The sequence below is a fragment of the Lithobates pipiens genome, unplaced genomic scaffold (assembly GCF_037356315.1).
Source record: "Lithobates pipiens isolate NorthernLeopardFrog02 unplaced genomic scaffold, aLitPip1_a1.2 Scaffold_67, whole genome shotgun sequence".
NCBI classification, from domain to species: Eukaryota; Metazoa; Chordata; class Amphibia; order Anura; family Ranidae; genus Lithobates; species Lithobates pipiens.
The window spans coordinates 2035052-2057466 of NW_027507889.1; the positions used below are offsets into that span (position 1 = coordinate 2035052).

Below are 22415 nucleotides of genomic sequence, written 5' to 3' on the forward strand. Positions count from 1 at the left end.
AACCTTGTCTACTAGGGGTATTTCCTGATGTATTAGATAAAACTACTGGCACTTTCCTGCAGGAAACCTTGTTTTCTGTTCGAAAAGTGATAGCTAGACAGTGGATGAGGCCCCTTCCACCCCGGGTTGAGGACTGGAAATGGGAAGTTAATCTTACGCTCCCATACAAAAAATTCTTATATAAAAATAGGGGTTGCCCAGCTAAATATCATAGAATATGGGATAAATGGCTGCAGGAGGCTGCCACGTGTGATGAGGGAATTTGATGTAATGTTACAGTAAATAACATGTCAATGTTAGGACTTTCCTTGGCTGTGATACATAATCGCTACTGTAATGGAAAAATGTCTTTTATCTACTGTTATGGTTATGACGCAACGCCTTTTGAATATTCGGTGTATGCCACTGCGATTGTAATCTCTGCAATAATGTTCAATAAACATTACCTGTTTAAAAGTAAAAAAAAGTCTCACACATGTGGTATCGTCGTACTCGGGAGTAATAGCAGAATGTGTTTTGGGGTGTAATGTGTGGTATGCATATGCTGTGTGTGAGAAATAAACTGATAATATGACAATTTTGTGAGAAAAAATAAAAAAAATCTTGATTTTGCAAAGAATTGTGGGAAAAAATGGCAACTTAAAAAAAACTCATCATGCCTCTTACTAAATACCTTGGAATGTCTTCTTTCCAAAAAGGGGTCATTTGGAGGGTATTTGTACTTTTCTGGCATGTTAGGGTCTCAAGAATTCAAATAGGCCATCAGTACTTCAGGTGTGATCAATTTTCAGATATTGGCACCATAGCATGTGGACTCTATAACTTTCACAAAAACCAAATAATATCCACCAATTTGTACTTATTTTTACCAAAGATATGCAGTAGTATAAATTTTGGCCAAAATTTATGAAGAAAAAATTACTAATCTGCTAAATTTTATAACAGAAACAAATAAAAATTCATTTTTTTTCAGAATTTTCTGTATTTTTTCTTTTATAGCACAAAAAAAAAAAAAAACGAGCGGTGATTAAATACCACCAAAAGAAAGCTCTATTTGTGTGAAAAAAAAGGACAAAAATTTCATATAGGTCCAGTGTTGCATGACTGAGTAATTGTCATTCAAAATGTGAGAGCACCGAAAGCTGAAAATTGGTCTGGTTATTAAGGGTGTTTAAGTGCCCAGTGGTCAAGTGGTTAACCACTCTTTTGATCAACTCTGTAACTTGTTCCACCTCTGCCTTTTCGCGATCCGTGCAGGCTTGAAAACAGTCTTTACAGATCAGTTTATCTGTCATCGGGGGTGCACATCACGCCCTACATTCCCTCTTTACCTGCCTGGGAGGGCTAGCTGACCGATGCCTTTTGGATCTTGCTCTTTCCTTAGAATGATGAGAGCTAGTTGAGCGGCTGTGCGCCGAACATGGGCGTGTGCGTCCGTTGTGATGACCAGATGTCTGATTAGACGTTCTCTTGTGTATAGGGCTGAAACGAAAGTAATAGTGCAAGGCACTCTTTTAGTCTGGGATAAACACAAAAAAAACGAAAAAAAAATAAAACACATGAGGTACAAACCCTTACCTAAGAAAGGAAGGGTCTTGGTCTAGCAGCGGCTGACTCATAATCGCAGGGCAGGCAAGGGCAGAAAGCGACTGGACAGAATACTAAAGAAAGCACAATAGAATCCCATGAAACCCCCTGGCCATACACCCCCCCTGATTATATATATATCATAGTTGCCAACTGTCCCGAATTTCCCGGGACATTCCCGGGATTAGTACATTTGTCCCGAATTAATTTTAAGTTTAAATTCGGTTTGTCCCAGGAAATTGAATTTCCCATTTTTTTTGCCGCCGGCCGCTAGAGGTCTATAGGAGGACAATGTCTCCGCCGGCCGCCATTTTTAAGAAGACCAGAAGTTGGTCTACACCTATGGCGCCGCCCACCCCCGCTGCCAGTGTGTGTGTGTATCAGTGTAAAGTGCAGTGGGCGGTGCCACAGTTAAATGTCTCCGCACGGCAACGGCGGCATGTCGGGGGCCAGTCTGTCACTGTGGATGTCAGAGCGGGGGCCAGTCGGATGTCGGGGGCCAGTCATGGTATGTGGATGTCGGGGGCCAGTCTGTGGATGTCGAGGGCCAGTCTGTGGATGTCGAGGGCCAGTCTGTGAATGTGGGGGCCAGTCTGTGGATTTTGGGGGCCAGTCTGTGGATGTTAGGGGCCAGTCTGTGGATGTGGGGGCCAGTCTGTGGATTTCGGGGGCCAGGCTGTGGATGTTGGGGGCCAGTGGTATGTTGGGGGCCAGTGGTATGTCGGGGGCCAGTCTGGAGATGTGGGGGCCGGCCTGTGGAGTATGTGGGGGCAGGTCTGTGCAGGATGTGAGGGGGCGGTCTGTGGATGTGGGGGGGGGGCGGTCTGTGGATGTCGGGGGGGGGGGCGGTCTGTGGATGTCGGGGGGGGGGCGGTCTGTGGATGTCGGGGACTGCATGTGGGAGAGGCCAGAACCCAGACGGAAAACTGCCCAGGGCAGAGGTAAGATACATCCAAACACTATCCGTTAGGTATGAGGAAAAAAAGGAGATGTCATTTTTATAAGCTATTAACTATCCTGAGGGTAGGACTCCGGGGCGGAGCTATCACAGGTATGCTGCCATGGTGGCACCAGGAAAGTTTTATTTGTGGGGAAAAAAATAAAAAAATAAAGGAAAAGGACAATATTTGGGCACGACGTCGCTCTTACTGTATGCAAATTTGCGTTCGTGGCTTGAAGGTGTTACTTTTTTTTTTTTTTTAGAACGGTTGGCTTTTTAGTGATAACAACCAAGGCGGCTAAAAGCCGTTCGAGAGGGGACGTCCAACCCCCCCTCCAGCCGCTCTTCCTGTCCCACTGGTAGACCTGAGCCACCAGTCGGCACGTCCGCCCGCCAAGCTGAGACCTGAACAAAGCCAGATCATTCCATTCAGAAGGAAGAAAGAAATGACTGCAGATCCACATCTTCCCATTGCCTTTTATATTGTTTCACAAAGATAACACCAAAGACATCAAACTATGGTCATGTGGACGCATTTCACACATACATCTTGTGCTCATTCCGGTCATCTGCAACGAGATATTGGTAACATTAAAAAACACAAGGAGGATGATATGGGGCTTTAGGCCTCAATTATTGCATTAACAACCTTTAAAACACAATGCACTCAATTGTAATATTGACAAGCTAGGCATTTTAAAACAATAAAATGCTTTCCAGAAAAGCCCGGCGCCACAGGGGTTAACAAAACCCCGTAGGCAGAGGGCTGGCATGACTGTGTGAACAGTGCATGTCAGCCCTGCATGATAGGGGGCGGGGGATTGGCCGAGGGGAGTAGGGTGGGAGTTACTCAGTGCAGAGAAGTTGATCCCGTCCCCCTCCACGAGGCAGCATTCAAGAAAAAAGTTTGTATGGGACAGCAGCATGGCAGCCATAGAGGAGCTAATTGCAAAGGTTAGAGAGGAGGCAGCCACTCGGGGGGAGGCATGGGTGCAGGAGACACTGGGGGTTTTGCTGGGGCAGCCGGGGGGGACATCCACGGACGGAGGGGGGGGGTGGGGGTTTTGCCCATGGAGGTCACGGCCCCCATCCAGGTTTTCACCTGAACCCCCCAGGAGAGGGAGGGCTGATGCCAGCAGTCCGGGGAGGGCTCCATCGGGCCCCCGGCGAAGAGAGCCACCAGGACTGGAGGGGGGAGACTGAGGAGCCCATCCCCAAGGAGGCTGGGACAGAGGAGCAGGCCGGAAGGGGGATCTACTGGAGCCTCTGGGCCCCATAGGAGAGCAGTAGGAGTGGATGCAGCCCCCCCACCCAGCGTGGAACACGCAGGGTTAGGACCTCAGAGGGGGAGATCTCAGGCTAAGGGGGTGGGTCCACCCCCCCCCCCCCAGGGCTAGCATCGCCAGGTCGGGTGAGGAGGGAAGGAGACTGGCGTCGGCGATTGGTGGTCGATCGGACGGGGCTGAGGTGGTCCGCACCGGCCCTACAAAGGCAACGCAAAAATCCACTGGCGGGTACGCAGCATGGCAGCAGGCCAGGTCGGCTGTTTTACCCTCGGCAGCCAGGGCCGTGTCCCCTGGTGGGCTGTCTGGAGAGGATGCGCTGATGTCCGGTCACAGGTCGGAGGGTAAGGTGTCCGGATCGGAGGAGGAGGTTCCGAGAAGTCCAATCCCTGCTAGGGTGTCCGAGAGATCGGCTGGTGGGATCGCTCCTGTGTAGCCCGGTGAGTACCCTTTAAGTTTACCTATTGGTGGGGGGATTGTTTCGGCGGGTGCCGGTGGTGCTGTGAGTGCGGGTACACAGAAGGTGGTGGAGCAGGGGGGTTTGAGGACAGGTGGGGCTGTCAAGGCAGAGAGTGGGCTGTTGGGTTTTCTGGCTGGGATCAAGGAGCTGGTGGGCAGGTTTGAGCACCAGGAGAGGGCTGCTGCTGGCCCGGCGGCGGCGTGGGTCCCTTCTGGCGGGGTGTCCGGGGGTGTCGCAAAAGGCACGGAAGTGGTGGTCCCGGCAGTGGCTGGGCCCACGGGGCAGGAGCCGCCAGTGCCCATTAAGGCATCGAGCGGGAGCGAGTCCTCTACTAGACAAGACATTGTGCGTTTGGCGGACTCTTCGAAATGCGAGGTGTATGTCTGCTTTGAAAGGCCGTTGGGGGCTCATTTGAAGCCAGAGGTACGGGAGAAAATATGGAAGGGTGAGTATGTGGAGATATTTTCACTACTACCACTAGAGAAGTTCAACCTGGCAGGGTCAAGCCGGATGATACTAAAAAAAGACGACGAGGAGAAGCGGCGGTACAGACTGATACAGAGGACCTTTGCGAATTGGCTGCAGGCATTCGCCATCATGGCGAGTGTGATTGGTGAAAAGAACGCTGAGCATTGCTCGGCTCTTTTCTGTTACATGGACTCGGTTGGGGAAGCTTACCGAGTGTACGGGGGAACCGCGTGGCTGGATACGATGAACAGTTTTGCCAGCGGAGAGCGGTGCGGCCGTCGCTGAGATGGGACCACAAGGACATTCGTCTGTGGATGCGCCCCACGTCGGCGAGGGCACTGGGCCAGTTTTTTCAGGGGGGGGGGCAGTGGATCTTCCGCTCCCGGACAATCGGCCAGTAGAAAGAAGGGAACGTGTTGGCAGTTCAACGAGGGATCCTGTAAGTTCTGCGGATCCTGTCGGTACAAGCACGAGTGTTCCGGCTGCGGGGGAACGCACCCGTTGTCATGCTGTTTTAAACAGGGTAGGAACAGATCTGGAGATGCTGCGCAAAAGAGGGAGGGCGCCAGTGATGGTGGAAAGGATGCGACCGTTTCTCAGTAGGTATCCGGATAGGAAGGCAGCACGCCTCTTGGAGGAGGGTTTCACAGAGGGCTTTCGGATACCGGGTAGGTTAGAGGTACCGCGGAACCTGAAGTCGGCCTTGCTGCATCCTGACGTGGTTTCTATGAAGCTGCGTAAGGAGGTAGAGTTGGGACGGATGGGAGGCCCTTTTCTGGTGGCACCTTTCCCTGATCTTGTGGTTTCTCCTTTGGGGGTGGTTCCAAAGAAGGAACCGCAGAAATTTCGGCTAATTCACCACTTGTCTTTTCCGAAAGGGGGGTCGGTCAATGATGCCATTGATCCTGAGGAGTGTACAGTTAGCTACATGTCCTTTGATGCGGCGGTGAGATGGGTCCACCGATATGGGCGGGGGGCGCTGATGGCGAAAACAGACATTGAGTCGGCTTTTCGGTTGCTCCCCGTCCATCCCGAAAGTTTTCGGTTGTTGGGGTGTCATTGGGACAACATGTTTTATGTTGACCGTTGCCTCCCCATGGGGTGCTCCATTTCATGCGTGGTGTTTGAAACATTTAGCTCATTTGTGGAATGGGTGGTGCGGGATGTCGCAGGGCTGAACTCTGTTATCCATTATTTGGATGACTTTCTCTGCGTGGGTCCGCCGGATTCCAGAGTGTGCGGGGTGTTGCTGGCGACGCTGGAACATGTAGCGGAACGGTTCGGCATCCCGTTGGCACCCGACAAGACGGAAGGGCCCAGGAAGGTCATCACCTTTATGGGTATTGTGTTGGATTCTGAAGCGATGGAATGCAGGTTGCCGGAGGACAAGCATGTGGATCTGAAAACCGTCAGGGTGATGTGGCCGTAGGAAATTTTGTTGGTCACTCTCACCCCTCTTGACAAACCCCAAGATGGTCACCTCGGCAAACAAGCAAAAAAATAAAACAGGTCGTCGACGCCAACAACATATTATAAAAAGCCTATGGCACCTGGTATTCCCAGGAGGTCTCCCATCCAGGTACTAACATGGCCTGACCCTGCTTAGAATCCGAGATCAGATGATATCTAGCGGATTCAGGGTGATGTGGCCTTAGGCGATCTTGCTTGCCACTCTCAACCCTCTTGACAAACGCCAAGATGGTCACCTCGGCAAACAAGCAGAAAAATAAAACAGGTCTTCGACGCCGACTACACATTAAAAAAAGCCTGCGGCACCTGGTATTCCTGGTGCCACCTGGTGATGTGGCACCGGCTCTAGTAGAGCAGCCATTTACTATTTACATTGCCTATGAAATCTGCTCTGTTGGGACCACAGAGCATATGCGCAAGGGGAAATCACTGGCAATGCATTATACACTGCTCCAAGGTGGGCATACTAATGAGCAGCAAACGGGTAGTTAACAGCATTATATACAAACAATGCTACAGTGGGCTTGGGAGGGGGTCCTGTCTAAATCCCGCTCTAGCAAATGGGCAGCAAGTGATATCTATGTGCATTGTGCCTGAACCCTACTCTGTTTTTGCTTGCTACTGGCTACACTATACATGGACATTAATTAATAGTTTTCATTGAAAACTTTCATATGGTTTAAATTATGGACGTTTAAACCTATTTGTGTGGGAATGGCATGTGTCATACCTTTTCCCCTATGGGGAGAAGACATCTTGACCCAGTCCCTAAAGTCTGAACCAAGAATAGGGCACGTTGATTTTGGCCTGGCCAAAGTTTGTTGGCTGTAGTATGGTGCCCTCATACTCTAACCAAGAAAAGCTAAGAACCATTCCAAGATCAAAACACCGAATTCCCAGGAAGTAAGGATGAACAGTTAGAATAGGATCTGCCATTCGCTTCATAAGCCATAACCAAACATTTGGACTGCCTGCCATGTTGCCCTGGAAGCAGTTGGAAGAGAGACTGAATCAGATCTAGCCCGGCCTTCTCAGTGGAATGAGCACTCTTCCGCCAGTCCAGCACGAACTGAGATTGACCCAGTCCCTCAGCCTATTACTTCAGAACAACCTAGCAACCAGACTAGAGGCTTAATTATAGCTTACAATTGAAATGTAAGATGGTCTAACACTTAGTAAATTCGAATTTACATGGGCTGGTCGCCTGGCAGCTTTCAAAATGATGACCTTACCAAAATTATTATATCAACTCAGGTCCCTTCCAATATGTATCCCTAAATACTACTTTAAATCCTTACAAAGCAGTTTGGGAAAATATCTATGGAATGGCAAAAAATCCCGTTGCGCATACCATATACTAATTAAACATAGAAATATAGGTGGTGCGACCGTACCTGATCTACAGGATTATTTTGACGCAACTCTTTTGACCCAATTGCAAGAATGGTTCTTGCCTACTCCTAAAACTTTATAGGGACAAATTGAGAAAGACATCACACGACAGCCTAATATGCAATTCTGGTTACTTAGTAGGAAAATTAAGTCCACAATTACAGCTCAATACCCACCAACGGTGAAAGCGACGCTACACTCTTGGCAGAGAATCATCACATACAAATGGGATAAAACTCCAATCACGGTGTTAAACCCTCCTCTAACAATCATACCAACATTAATTCCTGGCGTACAAATACACGACTGGAATTTGGGTCGGGATATCAAACTTGGTTCCTTCTTCCAACAGGGCTCATTAAAGTCTTTTTCTCAGTTAAGTAATGAATTACAGCTTCCGAATTCTGAGCGATCTACATATATTCAAATAGAAAAGTGTCTGCTACACAATCCACAACTCAGAGCTTCAATCCCGGTTAAAATATGGTCTTTCCTCAATAACCATGCCACCTCACAGAAAGGAGTAGCTACAATATACCCAATTCTAGGGGCAAAAAACATACCCAGCAAACTACCTTCCTTCCTTAAATGGAAACAAGATTTGGGGCAAGACTTTTCAATTAAACAATGGATGGCTTCCCTACGAAGCATATATAGGGCCACTGCATGTGTTACACTATGGGAATTGGCACAAAAAATTGTTCAAAGACAATACCTGACTCCACATATCCTAGCAAAATTCAAGGGGAACTCGTCACCTAATTGCTGGAGAAATTGTACCCAATTGGGGACCCTATTTCATATTATGTGGGACTGCCCAAGCTTAAATAACTACTGGCAGGCAATCTCCCATTTACTCACTTCCGTAACAGGTATTGTCCTTCAACTTTCACCAGAACTAGCCATTCTGAATATGAATTTACATACGATTCCCAAACAATATCGTAAAGTAGTAACACATATACTTTTAGCTGCAAGACTATCTATAACTAGAAAATGGAAAACTGACTCTCTTCCTACTGTGACAGAAGTTATAGAATTAACCCAACTTCACCACTCCTACGAATTGTTATTTCCTAATGACAAATCCCTATATATTAAGGAATAGGGATGAGCCGGTTCGGTTCGCACCAGAACTTTCGAACGGACCCCAAATTCGTACGAACGTTAGAACCCCATTGAAGTCTATGTGACTCGAACGTTCGAAATTAAAAGTGCTAATTTTAACGGCTAATATGCAAGATACTGTCCTAAAAAGGGTTTGGGGACCTGGCTCCTGCCCCAGGGGACATGGGTCAATGCAAGAAAAAATGTTTTAAAAACGGCCGTTTTGGCGGGAGCACTGATTTTAATGACGATTAAAGTGGAAAAAAAAAGTGAAATATTCCTTTAAATATGGTGCCTGGGGGGTGTCTGTAGTATGCCTGTGAAGTGCCACGTGTTTCCCGTGTTTAGAACAGTCCCTGCATAAAATGACATTTAACAGAAATAACGTCATTTAAAGCTGCTTGCGGTTTTAATGTTATATCTGGTTCCTGCAATATGGTTGAAAATCATTAAGAAAAATGGCATGGGTAGCCCTCCCTGCTCATTACCAGCCCCTTTGGGTCTTGTACGCATATTAAGGGGAACCCCGTACCCATATTAAAAAAAGGAAATGCGTGTGGCCCCCAGGCCCTATATACTCAGAACAGCAGTATACAGGCGGTGCAAACAAGACAGGGACTGTGTAGGTTTGTTGTGTTAAGTTGAATCTGTTTGTAATTTTCAACTGGTACATTTTTAAAGTGTAGCTCCAGTCAAAAAAAAAATTTTTAAGCTTTTTGGAAAACATAGGGAAGGGTTATCACCCCTGTATAATTTGTTTTGTCGTCCATCTTTTTTCATCTCACTTGCTGTTGTCTCCTTCCGTTTACAAGTAGGAGATGTTTGTAAGTTGGATGTTTGAAAGTAGGGGCCTGCCCTATATGCTCTGCAGAAATGGCGGAACAAGGTGTTGGTTTTGCCACAACATTGTAAGCCCTCAAAGTGACTCTTGGTGGGCGCTGGAGCGCCCTGCTGTGAACGATTATATCAAGAATTGTAATTACATGCCATTGTTGAACAAAGGTAGAAAAATTTACCTTTGGTGGTTGTGGTGCTGGTGCCACAACACTATCAGTCCTCACAGTTACTCTGGGTGGGCACAGGAACGGGCCCTCCTGTGAAATATTATATCAAGAATTGTAATTACATGTCCCTGTTAAACAGGGGCAGAAAAATTGGGCCTTAGGCACTGGTGCTGGTGCCACGACACTGCAACCTCTCCCATATACTCTAGTTTTATTGCAGGAATTAGCCCTGCTGCAAAGCATTGCATCAAAAATTGTAATTAAACGCCCCTGTTAAACAGGGGCAGAAAAATTGGGCTGATTGCACTGGTGCTGGTGCCACGACACTGCAACCTCTCCCATATACTCTAGTTTTATTGCAGGAATTAGCCCTGCTGCAAAGCATTGCATCAAAAATTGTACTTAAACGCCCCTGTTAAAGAGGGGCAGAAAAATTGGGCTGATGGCATCACCCAGAAACAGAACAACATATCATCGGAGGAGGAAGAGGATAGACAATCAACATAACAGGACAGTCACTCAGCATCAGCATAGGCAGTCTTGAAGGGATGTGATATTTCAAAAAAAATTATTCGGTTACATCAGCTTCAGGTGCTTGGTAGCTGTGGGTGATCCAAGACTGATTCATCTTGATGAAGGTCAGTCGATCAACTGATTCGGTAGACAGCCGCACCCTGTGATCGGTAACAAAGCCACCAGCAGCACTGAAGGTGCGTTCCGAAAGAACGCTGGATGCAGGACAGGCCAGTAGCTCAATTGCATACTGTGCAAGCTCTGGCCAGTGATCCATCCTCAAGACCCAGTAAGCCAGAGGATTTTCTGTGGAAAAGGTGTCCAAGTCTGACCTTGCCCCTAGGTATTCCTGCACCATGTAAATCAGACGCTGGCGATGGTTGCTGGAACCGATCATACCTTGGGGCTGCGGACTAAAAAATTGTCTGAAAGCATCAGTCAGATGGCCACCTTCTCCACCGCTCCTTCTAACCGATGCCTCAGCAAAACGTTGTCCAGGACCAGGAGTTTGTAACCTCCCAGTCTCTGGGAACGCGTTGCACAGACCTTTCTGCAAGGCCTCCCGGAGATGTCTCATCCTCTGCTCCCTCTGCGATGGCAAGATAAGGTCGGCAACCTTACCCTTGTACCGTGGATCAAGGAGAGTGGCCAGCCAGTAATGGTCCCTCTCCTTGATCCGAAGAATACGAGGATCCTTCCGCAGGCTTTGCAGGATCAGGGAGGCCATGCAGCGTAGGTTAGCTGAGGCATTCAGTCCGGAGTCCTCTGGGTCACTAAGGACAACATGATCCACAGCTACCTCCTCCCAGCCACGTACAAGTCCACGTGTTTCTTGGGACTGTAAATCATCCCTACAAGACTGCTGCTGCTGCTGCTGCTGCTGATGCTGAGTGCCAGCCTCCACCTCCATGCTGACACAATCATCCTCCTCCTCCTCTTCCTCCTCCTCTTCCTGTGTGATGGGTGGCACAGCAGGAACACTGTCTGGATAAAGGGGGCCTTGAGAGGCAAGGAAGTCCTCCTCTTCCTGCCTTTGTTCTGCCTCAAGTGCCCTGTCCATTATTCCATGCAGCGTATGCTCCAAGAGGTGGACAAGAGGTACAGTGTCACTGATGCATGCACTGTCACTGCTCACCATCCTTGTGGCCTCCTCAAACGGTGACAGGACAGTGCATGCATCCCTGATCATGCCCCACTGGCGTGGTGAGAAAAATCCGAGCTCCCCTGACCCTGTCCTGGTGCCGTAGTCGCACAGGTACTCATTGATGGCCCTCTGCTGCGTGTGCAGCCGCTGCAGCATGGCCAACGTTGAGTTCCACCTGGTGGGCATGTCACATATAAGGCGGTTCTTGGGCAGGTTCAACTCCTTTTGGAGCTCAGCCAGCCGAGCACAGGCATTAAATGATAGGCGGAAATGCACACAGACTTTCCTGGCCTGCTTCAGGACATCCTGTAAGCCGGGGTACCTGCCCAAGAACCGCTGCACCACCAGGTTAAGGACGTGAGCTACACAGGGCACATGGGTCAGTTGTCCCTGTCGGAGGGCGGAGAGGAGGTTGGTGCCATTGTCGCAAACCACCAATCCTGGCTTAAGCTGGCGTGGCGTCAACCACCTCTCGGCCTGCCCCTGCAGAGCTGACAAAACATCCGCCCCAGTGTGGCTCCTGTCCCCCAAACAAACCAGCGCAAGCACGGCATGGCATCGTTTTGCCTGCGTACTTGCGTAGCCCCTGGAACGCCTACGGAGCACCGCTGGTTCTGAGGACAGAGCACTGGAAGAGGCCATGGAGGAAGAAGAAGAGGAGGGGGTGGAGGAGAGAGGTGTGTCACAACCAATAGTAGCATTTTGGAGGCGTAGTGGCGGAACAACCTCCAACACTACTGCACCTTGTCCTGCATCCTTCCCAGCTGCCAGAAGAGTGACTCAATGGGCCGTGAAAGACAGGTAACGTCCCTGTCCATGCCTGCTGGACCATGAGTCAGCTGTTTAACAGGGGCGTTTAATTACAATTTTTGATGCAATGCTTTGCAGCAGGGCTAATTCCTGCAATAAAACAAGAGTATATGGGAGAGGTTGCAGTGTCGTGGCACCAGCACCAGTGCCTAAGGCCCAATTTTTCTGTCCCTGTTTAACAGGGGCGTTTAAGTACAATGTTTGATGCAATGCTTTGCAGCAGGGCTAATTCCTGCAATAAAACAAGAGTATATGGGAGAGGTTGCTGTGTCGTGGCACCAGCACCAGTGCCTAAGGCCCAATTTTTCTGCCCCTGTTTAACAGGGGCGTTTAATTACAATTTTTGATGCAATGCTTTGCAGCAGGGCTAATTCCTGCAATAAAACTAGAGTATATGGGAGAGGTTGCAGTGTCATGGCACCAGCACAAAAGGCCCAATTTTTCTGCCCCTGTTTAACAGGGACATGTAATTACAATTCTTGATATAATATTTCATAGAAGGGCCCGTTCCTGTGCCCACCCAGAGTAACTGTGAGGACTTATAGTGTTGTGGCACCAGCACCACAACCACCAAAGGTCAATTTTTCTACCACTGTTCAACAATGGCATGTAATTACAATTCTTGATATAATCGTTCACAGCAGAGCGCTCCAGCGCCCAGCAAGAGTCACTTTGAGGGCTTACAATGTTGTGGCAAAACCAACACCTTGTTCCGCCATTTCTGCAGAGCATATAGGGCAGGCCCCTACTTTTAAACATCCAACTTACAAACTTCTCCTACTTGCAAACGGAAGGAGACAACAGCAAGTGAGATGAAAAAAGATGGACGACAAAACAAATTATACAGGGGTGATAACCCTTCCCTATGTTTTCCAAAAAGCTTAAAAAAAATTTTTTTGACTGCAGTTACACTTTAAAAATGTACCAGTTGAAAATTACAAACAGATTCAACTTAACACAACAAACCTACACAGTCCCTGTCTTGTTTGCACCGCCTGTATACTGCTGTTCTGAGTATATAGGGCCTGGGGGCCACACGCATTTCCTTTTTTTAATATGGGTACGGGGTTCCCCTTAATATGCGTACAAGACCCAAAGGGGCTGGTAATGGGCAGGGAGGGCTACCCATGCCATTTTTCTCAATGATTTTCAACCATATTGCAGGAACCAGATATAACATTAAAAGCGCAAGCAGCTTTAAATGACGTTATTTCCGTTAAATGTCATTTTATGCAGGGACTGTTCTAAACACGGGAAACACGTGGCACTTCACAGGCATACTACAGACACCCCCCAGGCACCATATTTAAAGGAATGTTTCACTTTTTTTTCTACCTTAATCGTCATTAAAATCAGTGCTCCCGCCAAAACAGCCGTTTTTAAAACTTTTTTTTACATTGACCCATGTCCCCTGGGGCAGGAGCCAGGTCCCCAAACCCTTTTTAGGACAGTATCTTGCATATTAGCCGTTAAAATTAGCACTTTTAATTTTGAACGTTCGAGTCCCATAGACTTCAATGGGGTTCTAACGTTCGTATGAATTTGGGGTCCGTTCGAAAGTTCTGGTGCAAACCGAACAGGGGGGTCTTCGGCTCATCCCTATTGACCACCAAGGGGAGACATGCTGCCCATCATTGACCACCAAGGGGAGACATGCTGCCCATTGATCACCAATGGGTTGAACGTGCCCTGGAGTTAAAGGCTAAATGCATCTTTAAAGAAAAATAAATGTATAAAATGAAGAAAAAATGTGTAGCCTTCACTTACTTTAGATCGAACAGCAGCCCAGCCATACTGGATCATTCCAGTCAGAAGGAAGAAAGAAATGACTGCAGATCCAGAACTTCCGATTGCCTTTTATATTGTTTCACAAAGATAACACCAAAGACACCAAACTATGGTCATGTGGACGCATTTCACACATACATCCTGTGCTCATTCCAGTCATCTGCAACGAGATATTGGTAACATTAAAAAACACAAGCAGTCAGAAGGAAGAAAGAAATGACTGCAGATCCAGAACTTCCGATTCCAACCACCTAATTCTACACCTTCATTCCTCTCAGAGCAGGTTTCAGAGAGGACTGAAGGTCTAGTGGGGTTGGAGATGCCAGCTGATGAGGAGCAAGGAGAGGGCCGCTTTGTTGTTTGGTGTGGGTCTTTGAGGTACGCTTGCCAACGAGCTGCATGACAGGTCAACATATGTCTGGTCAAGCATGTGGTGCCCAAGCGGCTGATGTTTTGGCCACGCAAGATACGCTTGAGACATATGTTGCAAATAGCAGCGGTGCGATCTGATGCACTCATCTCAAAAAAAGGCCCACACCAAAGAACTTTTAGAATAACGCGCAGAGGCAGCACCCTGCACAGGCGGAGCTCTGCGGTGTGATTCAGTCGGTGTGCTGCCCCTAAGCTGGCCCCCGGAGGGCATCCTGCCTCGTTGGACATGTGCCTCCTCCTCCTCCTCCTCCTCCTCTCTCCTACCAGGCACCCACGTGGAGTCAGTGCCCTCATCATCCTCTCCCTCTTCATCACTGTAGCAAACCTGGCAGTATGCTGCAGCAAACCTGGCAGTATGCTGCAGCTTGTGGAACATGACTGCCAGATTGCTGTCCTTCTTGAGCATCCCCTCTCTCTGCATTCACGCTACTGCCTTCCTCTAGCTGAGTGTCATCAGAGGCTACAAAACACTGGGCATCCTCCTGGAGAATGTACCCAACACTGTGCTCAAAGAGTTCAGGAGACTCCTCAGGAGGACGTGGTGGGTCTAGGGAAGGAGTCATTGAGAGGAGGGAAGACGATGCGTTGGCAAATGCTTTGCTAGTACCCTGAGACTGGGTGAGAGAGGATGAGGAGGATGAAGATGGCTTGGTCATCCACTCTACCAAGTCATTGACATGTTGCAGCTCAACATGTCCAGCTGCCGAAAAGAAGGACAAGCGTGTCCCATGGCCACGTGCTGATGACAATGCACCGAGTCCACGACCAGCACTGTTGTCTCTAGACACAGAGCCTGCTTGCCCTCTTTTATCGGCTCGCGCCTGTCTGCCTCTCCTTGCTGGCCTTTCAGACATGGTAATGGCCTGAAGGGAGTTGGGTAAAAAAGCAGTTGGGTAGTGTATATTGTGCTAGAGGCACACAACACCCACTAACTCCTGCAGATGCCTTTATTATAGAACACCAGAGATAAAGGGGTATATACAGATGTATACTGTGCTGTGCTGGAGGCACACACAACTTCCAATAACTCCTGCAGATGGCAAGTGGGCTCAAATAGAGAAGAGCTATGTAGGTGGATATAGCGGTATGTACTGGGTACAGAGCACGCAGACAGCACGCACTAGCTCCTAACACTACTGACTGCAAGCTCCATTATAAAAGATAGATCACTAGCTATATAGGTGAGGTGAATATAGCGGTGTATACTGCGGTCAGGGCACGCAGACAACAACCAGTACACAACAGCAAGATCGAAAATTGCCCGAAAATGATCGGTGTGTACTGTGTTGAAGGTACACAGAACACGCACTAACTCCTGCAGATGCCTTTATTATAGAACACCAGAGATAAAGGGGTATATACAGATGTATACTGTGCTGTGCTGGAGGCACACACAACTTCCAATAACTCCTGCAGATGGCAAGTGGGCTCAAATAGAGAAGAGCTATGTAGGTGGATATAGCGGTATGTACTGGGTACAGAGCACGCAGACAGCACGCACTAGCTCCTAACACTACTGACTGCAAGCTCTATTATAAAAGATAGATCACTAGCTATATAGGTGAGGTGAATATAGCAGTGTATACTGTGGTCAGGGCACGCAGACAACAACAACTACACAACAGCAAGATTGAAAATCGGCCGAAAACGATCGGTGTGTACTGTGTTGAAGGTACACAGAACACCCACTGCTTCAGACGCAACACACTACACAAGGCCGCCGCGCTGGCGGCCTTATATAGTGTGGGGCGTGCACTACACAGCCTGAGCTATGATTGGCCACAGGCATCCTGCCTGTGGCCAATCATGGCTCTCCTCGCTGCTGGCGCTGCGATTGGCCAAGCATGCGGGGTCACAGTGCATGCTTGGCCAATCATGAGCCAGCAATGCACTGCACCATCGCAGTGCATTGTGGGCCGTGAGCGCCACGCGAATTTGGCACGAACGGACCAAAATGTTCGGACTTCGCCGAACGGACGAACAGCCGATGTTCGAGTCGAACGTATGTTCGACTCGAACACGAAGCTCATCCCTAGTGGTCAATGATGGGCAGCATGTCTCCCCTTGGTGGTCAATGATGGGCAGCACGTCTCCCCTTGGTGGTCAATGATGGGCAGCACGTCTCCCCTTGGTGGTCAATGATGTGCAGCACGTCTCCCCTTGGTGTTCAATGATGGGCAGCACGTCTCCCCTTGGTGGTCAATGAGGATTCACTATTGAGTTGGCCCACCCTTTTGCAGCTACAACAGCTTCAATTCTTCTGGGCAGGCTGACCACAAGGTTTAGGTGTGTGTCTTTGGGAATGTTTGACCATTCTTCCAGGGAGAGCATTTTTGAAGTCAGGCACTGATGTGGACGAGTAGGCTTGGCTCGGGATTCTCTGCTCTAATTCATCCCAAAGGTGTTCTATTGGGTTGAGGTCAAGAATCTGTCCAGCCCAGTAATCTGCAGAAATGGCGGAACAAGGTGCTGGTTTTGCCACAACATTGTAAGCCCTCAAAGTGACTCTTGGTGGGCGCTGGAGCGCCCCTGCTGTGAACGATTATATCAAGAATTGTAATTACATGCCATTGTTGAACAGTGGTAGAAAAATGTACCTTTGGTGGTTGTGGTGCTGGTGCCACAACACTGTAAGTCCTCACAGTTACTCTGGATGGGCACAGGAACGGGCCCTCCTGTGAAATATTATATCAAGAATTGTAATTACATGCCCCTGTTAAACAGGGGCAGAAAAATTGGGCCTTAGGCACTGGTGCTGGTGCCACGACACTGTAACCTCTCCCATATACTCTATTTGTAGTGCAGGAATGAGCCCTGCTGCAGATGGCAAGTGGGCTCAAATAGAGAAGAGCTATGTAGGTGGATATAGCGGTATGTACTGGGTACAGAGCACGCAGACAGCACGCACTAGCTCCTAACACTACTGACTGCAAGCTCTATTATAAAAGATAGATCACTAGCTATATAGGTGAGGTGAATATAGCAGTGTATACTGCGGTCAGGGCACGCAGACAACAACAACTACACAACAGCAAGATCGAAAATCGGCCGAAAACGATCAGTGTGTACTGTGTTGAAGGTACACAGAACACCCACTGCTTCAGACGCCAACACACTACACAAGGCCGCAGCGCTGGCGGCCTTATATAGTGTGGGGCGTGCACTACACAGCCTGAGCTATGATTGGCCACAGGCATCCTGCCTGTGGCCAATCATGGCTCTCCTCGCTGCTGGCGCTGCGATTGGCCAAGCATGCGGGGTCACAGTGCATGCTTGGCCAATCATGAGCCAGCAATGCACTGCACCATCGCAGTGCATTGTGGGCCGTGAGCGCCACGCAAATTTGGCACGAACGGACCAAAATGTTCGGACTTCGCTGAACGGACGAACAGCCGATGTTCGAGTCGAACGTATGCTCAACTCGAACACGAAGCTCATCCCTAGTGGTCAATGATGGGCAGCATGTCTCCCCTTGGTGGTCAATGATGGGCAGCACGTCTCCCCTTGGTGGTCAATGATGGGCAGCACGTCTCCCCTTGGTGGTCAATGATGTGCAGCACGTCTCCCCTTGGTGTTCAATGATGGGCAGCACGTCTCCCCTTGGTGGTCAATGAGGATTCACTATTGAGTTGGCCCACCCTTTTGCAGCTACAACAGCTTCAATTCTTCTGGGCAGGCTGACCACAAGGTTTAGGTGTGTGTCTTTGGGAATGTTTGACCATTCTTCCAGGGAGAGCATTTTTGAAGTCAGGCACTGATGTGGACGAGTAGGCTTGGCTCGGGATTCTCTGCTCTAATTCATCCCAAAGGTGTTCTATTGGGTTGAGGTCAAGAATCTGTCCAGCCCAGTAATCTGCAGAAATGGCGGAACAAGGTGCTGGTTTTGCCACAACATTGTAAGCCCTCAAAGTGACTCTTGGTGGGCGCTGGAGCGCCCCTGCTGTGAACGATTATATCAAGAATTGTAATTACATGCCATTGTTGAACAGTGGTAGAAAAATTTACCTTTGGTGGTTGTGGTGCTGGTGCCACAACACTGTAAGTCCTCACAGTTACTCTGGATGGGCACAGGAACGGGCCCTCCTGTGAAATATTATATCAAGAATTGTAATTACATGCCCCTGTTAAACAGGGGCAGAAAAATTGGGCCTTAGGCACTGGTGCTGGTGCCACGACACTGTAACCTCTCCCATATACTCTATTTGTAGTGCAGGAATGAGCCCTGCTGCAAAGCATTGCATCAAAAATTGTAATTAAACGCCCCTGTTAAACAGGGGCAGAAAAATTGGGCTGGTGGCATCACCCAGAACCAAAAATGTTCTTCCAACAGATCAGCAGAGGAGGAAGAGGATAGACAATCAACATAACAGGACAGTCACTCAGCATCAGCATAGGCAGTCTTGAAGGGATGTGATATTTCTAAAAAAATTATTCGGTTACATCAGCTTCAGGTGCTTGGTAGCTGTGGGTGATCCAAGACTGATTCATCTTGATGAAGGTCAGTCGATCAACTGAGTCGGTGGACAGGCGCACCCTGTGATTGGTAACAAAGCCACCAGCAGGAACACTGTCTGGATAAAGGGGGCCTTGAGAGGCAAACGTTGACAGGACAGTGCATGCATCCCTGATCATGCCCCACTGGCGTGGTGAGAAAAAACCGAGCTCCCCTGACCCTGTCCTGGTGCCGTAGTCGCACAGGTACTCATTGATGGCCCTCTGCTGCATGTGCAGCCGCTGCAGCATGGCCAAAGTTGAGTTCCACCTGGTGGGCATGTAACATATAAGGCGGTTCTTGGGCAGGTTCAACTCCTTTTGGAGCTCAGCCAGCCGAGCACAGGCATTAAATGATCGGCGGAAATGCACACAGACATTCCTGGCCTGCTTCAGGACATCCTGTAAGCCCGGGTACCTGCCCAAGAACCACTGCACCACCAGGTTAAGGACGTGAGCCACACAGGGCACATGGGTCAGTTGTCCCTGTCGGAGGGCGGAGAGGAGGTTGGTGCCATTGTCGCAAACCACCATTCCTGGCTTAAGCTGGCGTGGCGTCAACCACCTCTCGGCCTGCCCCTGCAGAGCTGACAAAATATCCGCCCCAGTGTGGCTCCTGTCCCCCAAACAAACCAGCGCAAGCACGGCATGGCATCGTTTTGCCTGCGTACTTGCGTAGCCCCTGGAACGCCTACGGAGCACCGCTGGTTCTGAGGACAGAGCAATGGAAGAGGCCATGGAGGAAGAAGAAGAGGAGGGGGGTGGAGGAGAGAGGTGTGTCACAACCAATAGTAGCATTTTACCAACACTACTGCACCTTGTCCTGCATCCTTCCCAGCTGCCAGTAGAGTGACCCAATGGGCCGTGAAAGACAGGTAACGCCCCTGTCCATGCCTGCTGGACCATGAGTCAGCGGTAATATGCACCTTACCGCTGACCGCCCTGTACAGCGAGGCAAGGACATTGCCTTCCACATGCCAGTAGAGAGCCGGAATCGCCTTCCGTGAGAAAAAGTGGCGTTTGGGGACCTGCCACTGAGGCATGTGGATGGCTGGGAGTGAACTTCTTTCGCCGGTCCAGCAGCTGGGGCAGAGACATTTGCCTGCTATAATCGGACGTGGGTGTACTGCTAGCAGAGTGCCCGGAAGCACTTGGCTGTGACACACCTAATTCTACACCTTCATTCCTCTCAGAGCAGGTTTCAGAGAGGACTGAAGGTCTAGTGGGGTTGGAGATCCCAGCTGATGAGGAGCAAGGACAGGTCCGCTTTGTTCTTTGGTGTGGGTCTTTGAGGTACGCTTGCCAACGAGCTGCATGGCAGGTCAACATATGTCTGGTCAAGCATGTGTTGCCCAAGCGGCTGATGTTTTGGCCACGCGAGATACGCTTGAGACATATGTTGCAAATAGCAGCAGTGCGATCTGATGCACTCGTCTCAAAAAAGGCCCACACCAAAGAACTTTTAGAATAACGCGCAGAGGCAGCACCCTGCACAGGCGGAGCTCTGCGGTGTGATTCAGTCGGTGTGCTGCCCCTAAGCTGGCCCCCGGAGGGCATCCTGCCTCGTTGGACATGTGCCTCCTCCTCCTCCTCCTCTATCCTACCAGACACCCACGTGGAGTCAGTGCCCTCATCATCCCCTCCCTCTTCATCGCTGGAGCAAACCTGGCCGTATGCTGCAGCTTGTGGAACATGACTGCCAGATTGCTGTCCTTCTTGAGCATCCCCTCTCTCTGCATTCATGCTACTGCCTTCCTCTAGCTGAGTAGCATCATCAGAGCCTACAAAACACTGGGCATCCTCCTGGAGCATGTACCCAACACTGTGCTCAAAGAGTTCAGGAGACTCCTCAGGAGGACGTGGTGGGTCTAGGGAAGGAGTCACTGATGATGACATTGAGAGGAGGGAAGACGATGCGTTGGCAGCTGCTTTGCTAGTACCCTGAGCCTGGGTGAGAGAGGATGAGGAGGATGAAGAGGGCTTGGTCATCCACTCTACCAAGTCGTTGGCATGTTGCGGCTCAACATGTCCAGCTGCCGAAAAGAAGGACAAGCGTGTCCCATGGCCACGTGCTGATGAGGACGATGCACCGCGTCCACGACCAGCACTGTTGTCTCTAGACACAGAGCCTGCTTGCCCTCTTTTATCGGCCCGCGCCTGTCTGCCTCTCCTTGCTGGCGTTTCAGACATGGTAATGGCCTGAAGGGAGATGGGAAAACCAGCAATTGGGTAGTGTATATTGTGCTGGAGGCACACACAACATCCACTAACTCCTGCAGATGGCAGATGGCTTAATTAGAGAAAAGCTATGTTTGGATATAACGGGGTATACTGGGTTCAGGGCACGCAGACAGCACGCACAATTTCCTACAACTGACTGCAAGCTCTATTTAAAAAGAGCAAGATAGTTAGCTATATAGGTGTATATAGCGGTGTATACTGGGTTCAGAGCACGCACAATCTCCTACAACTGACTGCAAGCTCTATTTAAAAAGAGCAAGATAGTTAGCTATATAGGTGGATATAGCGGTGTATACTGGGTTCAGAGCACGCAGAATCTCCTACAACTGACTGCAAGCTCTATTAAAAAAGAGAAATATAGCTAGCTATATAGGTGGATATAATGGTGTATACTGCGGTCAGGGCACGCAGACAACAACCACTACAGAAGAGCAAGAACGCAAAATCAGCCGATAACGATCAGTGTATACTGTGTTGAAGGTACACAGAACACCCACTAACTGCTTCAGACGCCAACACACTACACAAGGTCGCCGCGCTGGCGGCCTTATATAGTGTGGGGCGTGTACTACACAGCCTGAGCTATGATTGGCCACATTTAATGGTGGGCAAAGCACAGCAAATTACATAGTGGGCACAGCACATTACATGGTTGGCACTGCCCAATACAGCACATTAAAGGTAGGCACAGCACATGACATGGTTGGCACAGCACTTGACATGGTTGGTACTGCACAACACAGAAAATGCACAAAGTGGGCATAGGACCTAATATGGTGGGCACAGCACATGACATGGCGGGCACAGCTAAGCACATTACATGGTGGGCACTGCACATTAAAAGTGAGCACTGCACAGCGCATTATATGGTGGGCACAGCATATTATATGTTGGGTACTGCACATGGCATAGTGGGCACTGCACAGCACATGACAAGGTGGGCACTGCATGACACCACATGACATGGTGAGCCCTGCACAACACAGCACATTGCATGGTGGTCACAACACAGCACATGTACAAGGCGGGCACAGGACCTTATATGGTGGTCACAGCACATGGCATGGCGGGCACAGCTGAGCACATTACATAGTGAGAACTGCACATTACAAGTGGGCACTGCACAGCAATTTACATGGTGGGCACTGTACATAACATGGTAGGCACTGCATGACACATCACATTACATTGTGGGCACAACACATTACATGGTGGGCACTGCATGGCATAGCACATTTCATGGTGGGCAATGCAACTGCACATTACATGTTAGGAATGGCATATT

The 22415-nt window shown here is 49.3% G+C and overlaps 1 long non-coding RNA gene and 1 pseudogene across 1 annotated transcript in view; both read right to left on the reverse strand.

Annotated features, from left to right (window-relative positions):
- Positions 1-1041: 1041 nt before the first annotated feature.
- LOC143959126 (uncharacterized) overlaps positions 1042-22415 on the reverse strand; it is a 55753-nt gene continuing 34379 nt past the window's right edge. The window contains exon 3 of the long non-coding RNA XR_013270189.1: positions 1042-1482. This is a non-coding gene — a long non-coding RNA (uncharacterized LOC143959126). The remainder of the gene's footprint in view (positions 1483-22415) is intronic.
- On the reverse strand, positions 6277-6395 carry LOC143959205 (5S ribosomal RNA; annotated as a pseudogene).